This window comes from Osmerus mordax, chromosome 14, assembly GCF_038355195.1.
Source record: "Osmerus mordax isolate fOsmMor3 chromosome 14, fOsmMor3.pri, whole genome shotgun sequence".
NCBI classification, from domain to species: Eukaryota; Metazoa; Chordata; class Actinopteri; order Osmeriformes; family Osmeridae; genus Osmerus; species Osmerus mordax.
Window position 1 is genome coordinate 4,988,591 of NC_090063.1, and position 13,082 is coordinate 5,001,672.

Here is a 13,082-nt window from a genome sequence, read left to right on the forward strand (position 1 = left end):
GCCAATGGGGCTGATCCGTCGCGGGTAGGCTACAGCTATTGTGACTGCTGTCTTGACGTCTGTTGTAATCGGGTAGTTATCTACGGTTTTGATAGACAATTCAATTTTACAGTTAATGCGTGTCACTAACTTGAATTTGATGCGGCGTAAATCAGAAAAAGTGTTGAAAAAAGTTCGTATAAGACAACCAGAAGACGATTTAAACATATATTAGCCTAAGTGTTATCCTATTTATAATTTTGAACTAAAAACCTTTGTACGTTCAAATCGTAACTTTAGTTTATACACCTCACTAGTAGCCATTAAGGCGTATAGGCTTAGCCACACCACATTTTATATCATCAAAAGAAACGGCAGGAAGTTCCTGGGACAGTGACATTTCTGTACTCTGAATTGAAACAAAGTCAACCACATGTCTGTTGCTTCTTTCATGCCCGCTCTGTGTTCACATATTGTAGACTTAATCCCACTAAATTAAACTTTTCACAACACACGCCAATAACCCCCACCTCCACCATCAATACAGTCATATTTGGACAGTCACTGACTCATAACTACAACTAAAAATGCACTTTCATTTTTCTTTGTGCCTAATTATCCCACAAGTCTCTAGGGGGAGGTGGGGTGTGTATGCAACCAAAGAAGGAACACATATTTCAGTCTTATTTATGTGCAATGTCAAAGTTTTGCCTTTGTAGTCATGCAAGAAGCCCTCCCTGAGGTTTTCCTTCCTTCAGGACAGGCAAAACTGCCAGTGAGAAACTTGGAGTTTCATTGCCTGAGGGTATATCTTTTATTATTAACAGTGAAACTGCTGTCTGTCAGTGTGACAGATGTATCGACTGGAGCCAGGTGGGGACAGGTCTGCTGCTGCACTAGGTGTGGGAACGGTTGAGTAACCACCAGGGAGGAGGAGGAAGAGAGGCACGGCAAAAGAGAGATTATATCCACAGTGAATTTGTGAGAGAAGAAAGAGAGACCAGAGAGAGTGTTCACAGAGTTTGAGAGAGAAAGAGACCTAGAGAGAGAAAGAGAGAGACCCGGAGAGAGAGAGACCTGGAGGGAGAGAGAGAGAGACCTGGAGGGAGAGAGAGAGACCTGGAGGGAGAGAGAGAGAGACCTGGAGGGAGAGACCTGGAGGGAGAGAGAGAGAGACCTGGAGGGAGAGAGAGAGACCTGGAGGGAGAGAGAGAGACCTGGAGGGAAAGAGAGAGACCCGGAGGGAGAGAGAGTGCTCACAGTTCATTTGGGAGAGAGATAGAAACCGAGACTCAGGTATGAATGAGGGGGGAGTGTAATATCAATTATAGATGGGAGGACATTTGTGTGTACATGAAGTGCAAGTGGTTTTTTCACACTCCCTTACCGTGAGAACTGTCAAATCGCTCTGACACACACTTCTGCAATCACTGTGCCAACTGTTGGAACATGCCCTGCCGGGCTCACATGCTCGTTACACGTTCAGGGACTGAGGTGTTGGAGAGGAAGAGAGTTGGAGGAGGAGTTAGAAACAGGAGGAGAGACTAGAAAAAAAGGGTGTGAAAAAAAGAGAGAACTTAGTGTCAGATGAAAAGAGAGATCTCACCTGCAAAGTGATTCAAGAAAAGTGCCAACGCTGCATTTGTTTGTTGGCTATTAACTGAAAGACAATTGAGAAATGTGAGCCAATCTCTTTGCTGACGACAGACCTCGTGTTTGTTTGTGTTCAGATTAAGAACATGAGAAAATGCTTTGTAATGGTTTCACAGGGAAAGGGAGAAGGCTGGGAAAGCAGACCAGCCTGTATCAGACCTTCAGTTCAGCAACACACAGAGGTAAACACACAGCTGTCACACAAGAGGAAGACGTTTTTTTTACATTGGAGTGAATATCTGTATTTGTACGCGAGCCAGAGTCGAAACCCTACTCTCCTCCGCTGTGTAGACCGGGCCAATCATAGTTCCTCCTTCAACTCCCTTCCTTCCTGTCTTAAGGCAGAAATAAAGAGGGGTCGTAGGTTGTGATAAAGTAGTTGCGCTTCCTATAAAGGGCTGCATGATGTCATCCTACAATGACCTCTGCTAGACATCACGGGGAAGTATGGATAAGAGTATTGTTGCTAGTTGTTACTCAATGCACAGACAGGAAACCCGCATGGTTAACAGAGGAAGCTCTTTTATAAAGAGGTCACGTCTCAGCAGACATCAAGACGAAAGTGTCACTTCAGTCCGAGGACATGGTTTATAACATCTAAACTGAGGGAGGCGAGGGACAAGTGTATTTGATGGTTAAAATAGGGAATTGGTTGAAGCTTCCACATCATGATCCCTCTTTCCAAAAATCATATTTTTATTTTGAAGCAGTAGATGTTGGGTGAAGATGTACAGGGTGTTCGTTATCAGATCTTGAAAAGACGCCCCGTGAAGGATCTGAAGAGGAGGAGGGGTTCGTTCATTTAGAGGGTGACTCAGGACAACAGATGTGGGGCTATCTGATGGGTGTTGATGTTCAGGTACTTAGCACATGTATATCTGTGTGGGCTTGATGGCCTTGTTGATCCTGGGGGGGTCCGTTGAATTGGTCGTACACACACACCCACACACACAGTTTGAGGTGGCAGGAATCAAAGAGAATGAAGGCATCACTTTACATGTGATGACCCTCTCAGTGATTGAGGGATTGTCCGCAATGTAGCAGCAAGCAGAATGTTGAAGGTCTTTTCGATTTAGAAGCTGACCCTTGACCCCTCCCTCCCTCACGGCACCAGGAACCCGTGTGTGCCCACTTCCCCCTCGCACTGGACACCAGTACACCCCACAGTCCTTTAGGTTTGGTATGGTTGCCATGGTCACCCTGGGCAGCTAACAGCCGACAATAATCTGTATCATAATAAAATCTACAACCAGAAACTACCAGCAAAAAGTAAAAACGACAATTTTACCATTGGGGTACTTTTAGTGACTGACAATGTTTGTAAAATGAGTATTACTAATTACTAATATTACGAAACTAAACTAATGTCTGTTCATTGTTTGTACCATTCTGCCTATTCTCGACAACTCTATCCTCTCATTCTGAGTGACAGCCACCCCTCAGTGCTTCTCCTCCTCCCCCCCTTCTCTCTTCTCTCCACCGGCTACCTCAGACAAAGAATCCTCTGCTCCTTATTGTCCCCTTATCCCAGGGGTCAGGGGTCAACCTGAACAATGACCCAGCTCGATGTCAGAGAGGAAGAGTGACAGGACAGACACAAGGAGCTGATCAGTAGACATACATACGTCAATACACACACACATACACACGCATACACGCACATACATGTATACACACATACATGTATACACACATTCAAACATACACATACATACACATACATGTATACACACATACATACACACACACACACACACACATTCACACACACACATACACACACACACACATTCACACACATACATGTAGACAGTACGTACACATATTCCAATGTATACCTGTACTTGTATTTGTTACAAATGGCAAAAAAAAAACTTGAAACTATATGGTACCGTTTGGAAAGCCAGACAGATTCATTCTACTAAAACATGACAAGGGTTTACGTAATTCGTTAATGAAAATTCTTTATGAAAAAGGCTTAGTCATTGATTGGGCCAAGAAATCATCACTCAATCCTACAAGTGTGAGTGTTCCAAAGGGGGTTGGAGGGCGAATGTCATCTACGACAGTGTGACTTCCTGCCAGAGAGGAAAACACCACAGAGAGAAGATTTAGTCTGCATGAGGCCAGAAGCTATAAGACTCATACTAAGAATTTGGGATTTGAATTTGCTTGTGTTAGTCAACAGGAATTATGGCGAGAGAGCAAAGACACTGTGCTGTTGTACAGGAGTGTGTGTGTTGTGTGTGCGTGTTAGCATGGTGTGTGTGTGTGTGTTTGTGTTGATTCCTATGAAGGTGACCCAGCTGTAAAGGAGCCTTGAGGGACTTATGTAATGACTTGACACTTCCGCTTTCTTTGATGTGGCTTCTGGGAGCAGCAGGATCTCTTGGCTGCTGGGGTCTTATGTGGCTGTCTGGGTGTGTGGGGGTCTTCGTGGCTGTGGTCTGAGGGACCAAGACTGCAGACTTCACACCCCCCCCCCCCTCCCCAGGGTATGTTTTGGGAAAGAGAGACGTGGGGTGAGGGGTACCCAGACCTATCTGAGAAGGAAATAGGTGGTGTGAGGGGGGGGTCAGTCTGTTCTGATCTGTTCACCCACAGAGTTTGCTGGAGATTCACTTTACAGTCCGGAGCAGTAAGAGAATGCAAGCACCTTCTTTTGTAAGTGAAAACTTTATTGGCATTTCAACTGAGGGCGGTGGAAAGTATATGCATAAACAAGCCCATGGTGTTTCTCTTCAATTCTGAGCTTGCCTATGTTGTGGCGTCAGACAGTTTGCCCCTGTTGTGTGTGTGTGTGTGTGTGTGTGTGTGTGTGTGTGTGTGTGTGTGTGTGTGATATCAGCTGACCAACAATGCGCTGCCATAGGACAATGGAACACAGGAAGACCCTGGCTCCACTCAGACCATGGGGACTTTGGTACATACCTGTGCACGCTCTCTCACACACACACACTTTCACACGCACGCACACAGACATGCACACAATCTCACACCCACCCACCCTCACACACGTACTTGTACCTACATGCTCACACACATCCCTTCACACGCACAAACACACGCACGCACTACTTTCTTTGTGTGTCAGTCCCCTGGGGGGTTGCCACTGCTGCGTCGTAAACAGGCTACGGTGGGAAGAGTGTCACCTTGGCTTTACACACTCCAGGAAACGGGCCCTAATTCACAACACAGTGACAGAGAGGACAGCTGAGGCAAAACACACACACACACACACAGTTTTTCGCTCTACTTCTCATTCTAGTACACGCATAGAAGACTGTGAGAGCGCCACTCGCACACACACACACACACACTTTGGGGAAAAATTGGAGCTGAATGCAGCACCCGCAGCCCCACTAAGTGAGCACACTTCCGTCTCTCCAGAAAGCGCTGGACATGACCCGTGGCGGGGCTCCGGTGCGTGGTGCCAGGGACCAGGGGCCGGCAGACAGCCCGCCGAAGAGTGGAGGGGGGGGCAGCGGGGACGCGAGAGCCGGCAGTTGGGCTTTAGAGATCCAGTCAGCCGGGTGGTAATGGCCGCCCGGCCGGGGCAGAGTTGCACAGTCGGAGGTCTGTGTACTCCTCCGAGCCCCTCGGTCTAGGCATGTCCTCCCCCGTCCCTCCTGTCCTCCCTCCATCCTCTCCTGTCTCCCGACCCCTAGTCCACCCCTCTGGTCTGAGTCTTTATCCAGTCATCACCCTTGCATCCCATCACTCTTTGCCTCCCCCGTCCTTCTACTTCCCTAACTCCCTTATCCACCCCCCACCACCACCACCCCCCACCCCACCCCGGGTCTTTTGTGCTCCCCCAGTCCCCTGGTTCCTCTCTGGGCAGTGTGGCAGTGTGTGGCTCTCCTGCCAGCCAAACAGCCACAGTCACCCTGGATCTGGGGAACAAAGCCGCTCTCTGTCTTTCAGACTGCTGGCTGCCTCCTCTGCACCTCCTCTCCTCCCCTGCACTCCTCTCTCCTGCCCTCCGACCCCCCCCCCCCCCCCCCCCCACTCTCATCCTCGCCCACACCCACATTCTCTGGCCATGTCTGTCCTACCATGCCCCTGACTCACCTGCCCCCCCCCCCCCTCCTCACTTTGTCTCTCCTCACCCACAAATTCTCCCTCACCTCCCCCCTCCCCCCCTCCCGCCCAGACTGTCTTTCCCCAAGTCCAGGCTAGCCACTGGACACCACAGCATGCTCCTCCGGCTGCCTCCTGGCAGAGAGACCATGAGTCTGACCCCTGTCCTCTAATTAGAGAACAGAGAGGGGAACAAGAAAGAGGGGAGGGGGGATTAGAAAGAGAGGGAAGAGAGATGGGTTCGAGGAGAGGGGCGGGTGTCCGAAAGAGAGAAGGAGACGGATAAAAGACAGAGAAAGAGAGAGAGAGGGAAGGAATGTTCAGAACATTAGCAAAAGACCTTCTGAGAGAAAGGTAAAAAGAGAGGAGGGGAAATAAAGAAAGAAAGAAAGAAAGAAAGAGGAAAAATGAAAGAAAAAGAAAGAATGAATGAAAGAAAGAAAGACTGTGGCAACTAAAGCGCTCATTACTGGCTGGCGTTGTGCCTACTCCAGTGCAGAGAGGAACTGAAGCAGGACCTCTATCTGTTGGAGTAATCAAAGACACATCTCACAGGCAGAACAATTAATGCCCTGTTGGAGGCTTAGAAATAGTGTGTACGTGTATATGTGTATCTATTTATGTGTATGCACAGCGTAAGGAATTAAAAGTGTGTGTGTATCTATTTATGTGTATGCACAGTGTAAGGAAATAAAAGTGTGTGTATGTGTTTGCGTGTGTCAACGTGCTGGTGTGTGTGTGTGTGTGTGTGTGTGTGTGTTTGTGTCTATTTACGTGAATACAGGGGAATTAAAAGTTTGTGTGTGTTTGTGTGTGTGTTGTGTGTGTTAGGGGTGAGAACGTTCACTGAGAGAGGAGATATTTGTTCAGCCGGAGAGTTGACTGATGAGATTAAGCGCTGTAGCTGTGGAGGTGGGGGGGAATGTAAACAAGGAGCAAGCTGAGAGAGAGAGAGAGAGAGAGAGAGACAGAGAAGACTTGACTTCAGTCATAGAGAGGATTCAGCTGCTCTTACCCCTCTCTCTTTTTCCCTACCCTCCCTTCCTCTCTCTCTACCTCCCTCCCTCCCTCTCTCTCTCTCTCCTTCCCCCTCTCTCTTTCCCTCTTTCTCTCATTCCCTACTTTGGTCCTATCTCTCCCACAGGCAGGTGTGGATTTTTGGCCAACCCCCATACAATCAGTTTATGAGTGTAAGTTTGTGTTTGTGAGCGTGTGTGTGCATGTGTGTGTGTGTGTGTGTGTGAGAGAGAGCTCTAAGAGCAGTTTGTCTTTTCCCTGACACAGCAAACCTGTTGTTTCTCTTCTTCCCACACTTTAGAGGAAGCTCTATTAAAATAGTAGGCGACAGAGAGTAATGAGTTTTCACCTAAACACACTCATGTTTGCACTCATGTTTGCACACTAATGGACACTAATGGACACATACATTGACTGCTGGGGGGGTGGGAGAGCAGGTCTATGGGGGCACAGGGGAAGTGTGCGTGCGTGCGCGTGTGTGTGATCAGGGTCACTCTGCTAGGAAATCTGTGTTATACATGTGAAGGTGGGAGGAAAGCTCGGCTACACCATGAATCGTATAGGGGGCTTTTGGTTTACACAAGGGGGAATTTTGTATGTAGCTCTCTCATAGGAACCAACCGCTAAAATAATGCGGGGCAGGGGGGCACAGCATACCATTTGGGGGGACATTGCTTGGAGCCGTCCCTGGTGGGAGGGGTGGGTTGTTGTTGGAGTGTGGGGGGGGTTTCTCTTTGGTTTCTCTTCACCCCCCCCCCCTCCGCCCCCCACACTACTGCCTATCCTACTGTGTCAGACTTCGTGGAAAATGTGCAAATCATATTTTCAAACTCCCTTGTGGAGCCTGTTGACTACATCACAACACAAGCCATGGAAAATGAAACATTCTATTTTCAAACATCCCTATAGAGGCTGTTGACTACCCCATAATACCAGCATGCTCATCAATAAACCCCCTGTCCTCCACCCTCTGCCTGGCGTGGGTGGAGGTTCCTTGTGGGCATTTTGAGAAGTAATGTGACGTCGTGAGGGGGTGAGAAGGGGGGCTGGGGGGGCATGAGGAGAGGGGGGTGAGGGTGGGTCTGGTTCTGTTATGTTGGTGTTTATTTCAAGGCACACCTGACAGGCTCTCTGTCCATGGAAGTGCCGAGGCATGGCATAAGGATCTCCCTCATCACAAACTGACGCGTGGGGGGGCGTCTATGGAGAGCGTGTGTGTGTGTGTGTGTGTGTGAGGGAGAGAGACTCTGAGACCTCGTTGGCCCATCACTTTCCACGTTCATTAAGCTGCTGTACTGAGCCCGTGAATGTAAAGACAGTCCATATTAACCCCACGAGCGACAGAAGCCATCTCAGCTGTCTGTGGTATCACTTTCCATCCAAATGGTTAGTGGGAGGGGGGGCTGGGAGGAGGGGGCAAAGGAGGGGGTTCCGACAACTGCCATCATGACCTTGCCCTCCCACCCCCCGGCTCCCCCTGCTCCCCCCCCCATACACACGCACACACACGCACCCTTCACTCCCCAGCCCTCCCCAGAATCTGAAGGAAAGAGGTGGGAGGAGTAACCCATGCTCACCAACTTCTCCCTTATCCCTGTCCCTCCTGCCGCTTGTCAATCACACGTAGGTTCTGGGGGTTAGGCCTCCGGAGGGGGTCTGATGGCGTGGGGGGGGGGGGGGGGGGGGGCCTGGTATGAGACACAAGAGACCCTAGCATGTTAGCATCTCCGGGCATGTCTGGAAGAAGGGAGGATGTCTGAGTGTGTTTATATTTAAGAAGATGGGATGGCGTGTCGCCCGCGTCCCTTCCGTTGATGCCAATCTGTCACCTTGTGACAAACAGCCTGCCAGGAATAAGTCTGTGATTAGTTAGCGCCGTCTGAATCCCATTCCTTCACAGGGCTGGGAGAGGCCAGGGAGAGAAATGTCAAAGATAATTCCTCTCATACCTCCCTCCCTCCATCCCTCCTTAGCTTTTGCCTTTTATCCCTATCGATCTATCTTTCTATCTGTCCATCTGTCTATCTATCCACAGTAACTACTTTTCGGTCTCTTTATCTCCCTTTCTCAAACACATGCTCTCTCTCTCTCTCTCTCTCTCTCTCTCTCTCTCTCTCTCTCTCTCTCTCTTTCCCACTCCCTCTCAACTGTCTCTCATGTCTCTCTTTCCTTGATGTCTCTCTTCTTCCCCAGAGTGGCTGCCAGAATGTACAGTATTTCCATGTCCCTCCAATCACAGTGACCCGGGTGCTACTGGGAGCTAGAAGCCCCCCCCCTGTGCCCCCTCATGATACTCAGCCACTGTTCTGGCCCGTCACACCAGCTGTGCTCCACACAGAAGAGACATGGGTGGTCAAAGAGATTCCATCTTGTCGTGAAACTGTACTGAAAACTGAAAAAGCGCTTACGTAGGGTTGTTCATTGTCTGAGGGGCCGAGACTAGCAAAACTCGAGACAATTTACAGTAGTTTGCAGGCACTCAGCAACTCCATTCAACTCCTAATCTATCAACTGGAACGTGTTGATAAGTAGCATGTAGTTTACGTTAGGGTGCGTGTTGTGGTTTGGTGCGTGTTGTGTCTTTTACAGTAATGGGTCACTCAAAACAACGTTTTGGACCCCCAACGTAGATCCTGTGCACCGCTCAGACTGACTAAAGAGCTTTCCGAGGGCCCCAGGACGGAGAATAACACGAGCTCCTGATGACCGCTCGTGCTGTGTCTTCACATTAGGCCTGTCATGTGATCCTTAATGTGTGGGGGCCTCACGACCAGGGTTGAGGAACGGGGGGGGGGGGTTGTTGAGGAGGGGGGGGGGGGGGGTGAAGGTCCTCAGGGGATGCTGGAGGGGTGTGTGCAGCAGCGGGCTGCGTGCCGTCGGGCAGCCGTCGGGGTGGGGGGGAGGGGGTGGGGGGGAGGGACATGGTGCCAACAGCTGCCGTGGTGAAACGCTAACCCCGCTGAACGCTGGGCCCAAGCCCCACCGCTGGGCAGAGTGGAGAGGCACATGCCAGTGTGGGGCCAAGGTGGTGGTGGGGGGGGGGGGGGGGGGGCTCACAGCTGACGCCGTGGAGAAAGGAGAAGCGACCCCTGTGAAATGGCCCATTAGAGGCTGGTTAGAACCCGGAGAGGCCAGAGTTCCAGCATGTAAAAAGGGAAACTCAACACCTCTCTGACAAGGAGTGAGCCAGACCGCAAGCCACAGACACCGTGACCGGGGCCGTCTTCAGAGCTCTTCCACTTGTCCTCCCCAAGATGGCCTTGCATGAATAAACCAAGAATGTGAAAAGGGGACTTTTATTTTGAAGGCCCGGGATTTTTACTACAAAAAAAGTTACATTTCTTTTTCATCATACTTCCTTATATGGAGACCCCCGCCCCCCTTCAACCCCCCATCCCAGGGTGTCACTTTGTGGCCCCACCTGCTTCTAATAGAGACATGAGCAGCAGAGTGGGGCCTGCGCCACTCTGTGGGAGCCTCTGTTTGTGTCTTAGGGTCCCGGCCCCCCAGGGGAGGGGCAGCAACAGATGTGACGTCCCCCCCGCCACTCCCTCTCTCTCCCTCAACTTACTCCCGTGGTCTCCTACTTCAGTGCTCCTGTCTCCCTTCTTTCGACTTATTTTTTTCATACACCATATAGACAGTGAGAGAGAGCGAGAGAGAGCGAGAGAGAGAGAGAGCGAGAGAGAGCGAGAGAGAGAGAGAGAGAGAGAGAGAGAGAGAGAGAGAGAGAGAGAGAGCGAGAGAGAGCGAGAGATATTGAGCACAACTCTGCTCTTTCCTCTTTACCTCACTGTGCTACCGTAGTACGGATCTCAACATTGTTCTCACACCATTGTTGAGAATAATTTGTGGAAGAACAACAAGTTTCCGTTTGTATTTTGTTCTCACTTCTTAAAACGAGACAAAGCGTGAACAAATCTAGAACCCTTATGCAGAGGGAGGCAGTGCTGCAGTGTGCGTGATTCTCTTTCATGTGTTTTTTTCCATTTCCATTTTCCAGCTACATTTGAAATGTTTTTCATTTGGCAGAGGCTTTTTAAAAGCAGCATATATATCTAATAGTAAATCCAGCAGATTATCAAGGATCAGAAGTGCACATTTCAGTATTTCAGTGGTTAGTGCCCAAGAACAGTATTTTTATCAATTCCTTTTATGGTCGCTTTCTGTAAACCCTCTTGGGTCCAATCATGACACAGTTCCTATGAAATTGGACTCTAGACTACACTGCCCCCCACTGGTGGGGGGGGGTCATGGAGAGGCTCCTGGGAACCAGATTAAAAATCCAAAGAATAGGTATAAGCAGCAAGATAGAAGCCAATCATATACTTTGGATGTCCTCACAAGGAAGTGTAGACTTCAGGGAAAAGAATGCGGTCGCCTCAGAACTGTTTGTCTCTGAATGACATGCTTGCTCCTATTGGTTCCCCCTGGCACGCTCACTGTCTGTCGGAGCGTCCAGAGACGCTCTCATCCTGTCGCTCTCCGCTGTTTGGCTTGGCTCACCTCCACCGTTTGTTTTCTCTGGAGATTAGATTATGAAGATGGCTGATGTTGCCTGTTTGATCACTTAAGCAGCGGGGTCCCACAGTCCTACTCTCCCAGTCTCACAACACACAGACACACACACATAAACACCCAAGCACACAAGCACACACGGCCGCACACAAACACACACACATAAAACTTCAGAATACCGTGGGAGCAAAGAAAAACCCATCCGTCGAATATTTCCCAGTTCTCTCCCTCCCCCCCAAACTCGCACAGAAACACACACACACGTACACACACACAGTGTGTGTACGTGTGTGTGGCATGGGCTGCTTGACTTGTTTACAACCAGTAATTTACAGTAAAAGGCCAGGGCGCTGTTGAGTGCTGTCACCTCATATTTAGGCTGTGAAACATCTGTTGGTTTTTAGATGAAGCTTTTCTTTCTCATGGTCTTCTGACATCTTTGCTAAATCTAAAGAGAGAAAACAAGCATGAAAATATTCCAAACCCCCAAACATTGAACATAAAACACAGGCTGACATACTGACAGTACTCTCTGTCTCACATTGGGTAAATAATAAGATACAGTGACTTTCAGTTAAACAGAAAGTTTTCTTGACTCTGGCTTTTAGTAATGTGAGGCAAATCTATCATTATCCAGAGTGGCGTGTACCTTGTAACAACAAGGCCAAAACTTGAACACGTGATACGTGTTCCCCTTCCTCAATTATCACAGCCAGAGTGTACTTAGGTGTGTGTGTGTTTTGGTTTCTTCTCCAACACATATTAATCCCTGTGGAAATTCTTGCTCTCTGCACATCCAAGGCGTTATCATCGATAAATGGATTGTTATCTAAGCTATCAACTCTTCTCCTATCTTGACAGCTGTGCCCCCGCATACATGTCCCAGCAAGGAAGATACGTTTAGTCAAACGACCCTAGCCCCCCCCCCCCCCCCCCCTTCCCTTTGTTCACAGAGAGTCAGGCTAGGAGCAGACCGACAGGCTAAAGTCAATATTCAGGGGCTTATCGCAAGTTTAGACAGCAGTTAAGCAAACAGTCTCCATTCTCCCAGCTTCCCCCAAACTACCCCAGTGAGAGGGAGGAGAGCCTTTCTGAGGGCAGATGAGACTGTTGTGTCTCTTTGGCCACCAGACCTGGGTCTATTACAAATGGAAGATCATGGAGGGAACTCATCTCATGCAACTAAACCAATGTGTTGTTCACCTCCGAACACAGTGTTTGGTGGCAACAAAGATGTATACAGTGATTCACAAGTCCACACACACACACACACACACACACACACACAGTTTATGCGGGCTGCACTTGAAAATGTAGCTGAGTGTTACAGATTGTTGAAGAGGAGAGACCATCCATGGTCTCTCCTCTTCAACCCTCTCCTATAATGTCATAACAAATGAAAACACACACAGGGACACACACACATACACACACTCAGATTGTTAGTTCAGGCTATTCATATATAATGTTTACATTAAGTGCCTGTGTTCCTTCTCTTCCCCTGGGTTGTAGCTTATATTAGAGAGGAGGACGTGGGAACTTGTGGGAGAGTATGAGAGAGTGTATGAGACCACAGTGGGCGATGTTTTCCCTCCAGAGGTCAGGGCATTGTGCCAGGCCAGGGGGCTGCATGTGTTCTGTCCCTGCTTGCCCTGTGGCCCACTGGTTGTAGACTCACACACACACACCCACACACACACATGCATACATAGTATGTACACAGACAACATATGTTAATCATAACATATACGCCACACACACACACACATTGACAACACACACGCAGGCTGTAGAGGCCCTGTCCCAGCCTGCCCCATGGCCCACAGGCTCCAGAC